Source organism: Charadrius vociferus, unplaced genomic scaffold (genome assembly GCF_000708025.1).
Source record: "Charadrius vociferus isolate BGI_N301 unplaced genomic scaffold, ASM70802v2 scaffold326, whole genome shotgun sequence".
NCBI classification, from domain to species: domain Eukaryota; kingdom Metazoa; phylum Chordata; class Aves; order Charadriiformes; family Charadriidae; genus Charadrius; species Charadrius vociferus.
Genome location: NW_009649062.1, coordinates 3,389,132 through 3,394,374, shown reverse-complemented (window position 1 = coordinate 3,394,374; position 5,243 = coordinate 3,389,132).

The window sequence follows — 5,243 nt, the reverse complement described above, 5'->3', positions numbered from 1 at the left end:
GGGGCGCAGAGCTGAGGGGGGGCGGCTGCCGCCCGGAGCTCCAACTTCTGGAGCCCCTGCGGAGCCGCCAGAGGCCTTTTGAGAAGGCGGGCACAGACTCTGGCGTTAGAGAAGCGATTTTGCGTTAAAATCAGACGTTTGGAAAGGAAAACCCCCCACACTTTGCTTGACTGGCTTCACCCCCCCTCCCGAGATGCTGCTGCAAAAGGGGTTCAGAGAAGACCTTTCGTGAAAGAAGAGGAACACGTTGACTGTCCAGAACCTTCACCGATATTCAGAGCCCTGTTTTTTTTTCCCTCACATCCCTTTGTAACAGACACGGTGAGAGGTGGGCTGTGGTAGCCCCTCCTGAAGGTGCAGCGTGGAGGCTGGAACTTCAAAACCTCCGAGAAGGTGGTTTGAATAAAGCCTCTCCCTTCCAAGAGGTATTAGAGGCAACACGTGATGTTGTTTCGGATTCCTGTGGCATATTCAGCGTTGAGAGCAGGCACTAGGGACTCTGGTCCGAGAGAAGAGTGTTCCTCAACCAAAATGGCGGGGCAGGGCCCGTGCTACACAGGTCAGTGAACAAGACCAGCAGAAACAGCTTTAACACAGGGTTTAACTGTGCTGATACAGGTACCCTCAGAGGAGGACCTGCTGGGGCACCTCCGATGCTTCGCTGCCCTCGGCAGCGTCTCCTGTCCCCGTGCCACATGCCGGCTGTTGATTAAACAAGGGCAATGCTGCTGACCTACTTCGGGCGGGAGTTGTGAGAGTTATCAATGCTTGTAATGTATTCTGGCAGCCTAAAGGTAAAAGGCCTGAAAGTTGGCATTGATCAAAATGATACCGGAGGCAACAAGGTTTTTCTCATTCAGAAGTGTTTGCTGTTGGCCTTTATGGAAGCACAGGAGTGACTGCTGCTGTATGTAGTGCGTCGTATGTGATAAATACCACCATAGCCAAAGCAGGGTTTGGGACAAAGAATCGGCTGTTTTTTCTTGGGGAGAGGGAGCTGGCGACAGAAAACAGTTTTAGGCAGTCATGGTTCAGCTGTCTCCGGAGCAAGGGCCTGGCTCACAAGGGGGCAGCATCCAACCATTTTGTTTCAGAAACCATCAATCATCTGGTCCGCAGTTGAGGAGAAATGGCAGGAAATTAAAATACTCAAAAGAAAGTTTTGTAGAACTAACATCACCTCCAGGGTAGGTCAGATTATTTTTTTCACTCCATTAATGTTTGAAAATACATGAAACAGGAATTACCATCACTTTAGTAAATGGATTGATAAGTTGTCCAGTATCACCGCTGTTTAAAAAAAAGGAAAAACAAAGGCAAGACCCCTCTCTGTTGCCTCCTGTAGCACTAATCAATACATCACTAGAAAGAGTTACCCACTGCAGCAACAGTAGAAAGGCATAACTAGAGTGTACTGAGAGGCCTTTGAATTAAAGAAACCTCAAACATATTCAGATACTAATCTTTTATGCTTTTCAGGTACATGCATGCAAAGTTGTTGTAGCTGTTCATTTTAGCTACTATTCTGAATTGAATCAGGCAGTGTTGAGCATATGCTCTTCACACAGCATTTAGTTCAGACGCGTAGGATCAAGGGTAGAATTAAATCTCCCCAAACACAAAACAAATTTATGTGAAGAAATGTCCCTGCAGCATTATGGTATTTTGCTAATAAGGAAAGGCCTTAAATGTAGCAAAGCTGTTGATAGAAAACATTACCTTTAAACAGGACCTACAGTGGCAATTTAGGAGAGACTTGATGATAAATTTGGTGTGATGCTTCTAAACTCTTTTAAGGATAGGATCTTGGCCAAGTGCCCATTGTAATAGCCACGTCATACGCTAGCATTACTGATTGCTTTCATTATTTTTGAGCTCAGAGTCTAAGAGAACCACAGCCTGTGCAACAGTGATGAGATTGTAGCTTCTTTTAGATGATTGTCTTCCTAAACACATCAGCACACACCCTCACTTTTCTAGCTCGAAAGTGAGTCAGTCGCTTTCCCTTGGCATCCTTCTGAAGTCACCTGGGAACGTGGATTATCCGTAGCTGCAGAGCGTGTGAAGCTGGGCTGTCACCAGCCCTGTGGCTGTATCTCATAGCTAATGATAAAGCACTGTGCAGTTCCACAGGCTAAGGCTTTCCCATCAGGACCGTCATCTTCAGAAGAAAGTACAAAGACTGCGTAATGCCACTCTGCTTGTTCTTGCATGTTCTCACAAGCTTGATCATTGAGACAGATAGAGGCAAATATATCAGTACTGAGGAGTAGGTTTTGCCCATGGTCACAATATCAATAAAAGTAGCCGCCGCTGATATTTGCTGTACTCAGCCCTGAGCAGATGTGTCTGCGCTACACTTCAAAAATCTTTCTCAGGGACCAGAGAGATTCTGGTTATCAGGTGTGGTTTCTAATGTGTGTTTGCCTCATCTCCTATGACTTTTTACTCTCTCTTATTTTAATTCTTTTGTGATTAGCATTAAGCTGATCAAAATACTTAGTGATACACTTTTTTTTACACACATATATATAAAATATCTTCATTTCTTTTAAGAAAGCAAGCATTAAGTCCTTTAGTGGTAAATACATTCTAGTATCAGAAAGCATTTACATGAAGCATTGTGCAGTGAAAGCATATTTTTTCAAAACTAGGGATTAAAAAAAATTTTTTTTACAAGATAGCTATCAGACTTAACATCCTATTTCCACAGGGTTTTGTCAGTTGTAGCTAGTCATATTTAAAGTCATAAATTAACTTAATGCATTAGATGTGGTTTGGTTTATTTCCAGGGGGAGATGTTTATTCAACGTACTGTAAACAGTGTGGTATTAAAAGGGCAAAGGAAAACCACTGTAATACGTTTCAGAAATTTATATAAATCCATTCAACGAAAATAGGGGTTTTGTAAAGCATGAGTTGGTTCTGTTAACAGGCAGGCTTTCTCCCTTTGATTTTATTGTAAGGACAGCTTGGAATTCGGTACTTTTTTTCTTCATATGAAATACCTTTTGTCCCGTTTATCAATGGCTTACTTAAATTCTTCCTCATGAAGACAACCAGGACCAAACACCTTTTCTACCTAATATTTTAGAAATTTTGACTTTTCAAACACATCTTGTCTTTCCTGTTTTTCTGACACGGTTTGCTTTATGTCTTACATTCCCAGTTTAGCGACCTGGCAGGGTGGGGAAAGAAGAGAGGTGTCAGGTAGATACCATCTTTGGAAGTCATCACGTTTCTTTTTTAGTGGGTGGGGTAGAAAATGGATTATATCAGAGGTTGCATTTTGTGGCATGACCTAATTAATAATTTACAGGAGTGTCAGTGAACTCTACTGGATCACTAGTTTAACTAAGAGGTCTCTGCATGAGGTAGGACTTTTTGGTTTCTTACCATCTCTCTTGTGATTGATTGTACTCTTTTGTTTTTTTCTTGTTGTTCCTCTGCCAGTGTGTACCACGGTGTCCTTAGCATTATGGAGGAAGGAGGGAATGAAAGGCATGTCAAATGGTGAATTCAAAAGTGGAAATAGTGACATAATCCCTGGCAATTGAGAGAACCGTATCCCAGAGCTGCAAAAGGGACAGAATAAATGGTAGCATGGGCGGTGGGTGGCTACCAATCCTTAAACTTTTTTCAAAGCAAGGTAAAGCCTTCTCATGGTTCAAATTGCTAAATGTATGCATAGTAGTCTAACGTGGGGGTTATGCTGGCAAGTGAGGACTCTTGTTTGAAGACACAAATCCTGGTTAAACAAAATAAGTATTTTTACCACTTTTATTTGAGGCTTCTTAACTGACTTTTGTAGCAAGAATTTTCCAGTATTACTTTTTATTGGGTATTGCTTTACATTGGCATGAAGGAATCTGTGGCTTTTTTCTTACAATCAAACCCTGCTGTTTTTTCCTGCATTTTTGATGTCTGCTTTTAAGAGCTTTGATAAATCAATCTTTAGGAGAGTTAAAAGTCAAACAGATAAGGGAAGAAAATTACTAGTTTTGGTTTAAGAGATCAAGGTGGTGATCAGATTTCCATGTGAAGTCTACAAAGCTTACAATATTTTGTTAAGATGGGACAAATACATCCCATTAGCTAATAATTATTTGTGTAAGGTCTGTAAATGTATCAAAACCAACTACATTGAAAAAGCTAAGAAAAGTACACACATCACAGAATTACTCTAAATCAGGTCATAACTTAAATTCTATTTAAAAATGTAATTCTAAAAGAAAACCTACCATTCTAATATTTGCTAAGTGCCCCCAAAGGACATCTTGTTGCAAAGAATACATCCTTCAGCTAAGAGTGTTTCTTCTGATGAAAACATTTGTGCGTAGGTTCATAAATCAACAAAAATTATTTAACATTTCAGCTTTGTTGCTATTTCTCCCTTTGTTTGTTTATTTTTATTTTCAGAAATTTGTCTGAGAGTAGGAATCAATTTTCTTTAGAATTTAATCTATACCATTTTATTCCTTCCTCCCTTAACATAGAATCTTCTGTTCATATTTTGTCCTAAATAACTAATTGATTGCAAGGGAGGGAAAAAAGCAGAAACAGATAAGTTTCAAATAACACAAGTTCTTGACTTAATTCAAATGCTTCAACATATATTACCAAAAAAGTGAGAGAGAAAAGATAGAAATATGCTAGACTTAACTGAGCTTCAAAGTTTACATGAGGAGTTATAAAGTCTTTGATAGCAGGAAGGTTTTTTTTTCAGGCTACATGATAACCTTTTAAGATGCACAGTAAGCACAGAATAGTCTCACTGCTTGCATAGTCTGTTAAATTATAGCGTACAACTTTGCTGGCCATCTTTCTTCTCTTTTAGCTGTCTCTTATGTTTGGTATCTTCAGGCAGTTTCCTGATTCATACATGAGCGGTGCTTCCTGTCTCAAAATTCCTCTTTTGCATGTTTCTCAGCAAGAAAAACTAATTTGACTGTTGAAAACAGCAAATTCATATAAAAGAAAATCCCTCCTGCTATTCTGAAAATGCAAGCTCAAAAGAATTTTCTTCCACTCAGTGTTTTCACATGATCTGCGGGGTTTATGATAATGTGCTAGCTCTCCTGTCTCCCTTTGTTTAGGCTTTTAAAAACCAGTCTTTGGCCAGGATTATTAGAAGAAGGGAATGTCATTTGTTGTTATGCCAGGCATGGATTTACTGGGAAAGCTTTAGCTCCGTGCTATGCACAGCAAGTGGGGACAGCACTGCCACGTTGCATCATGTGATT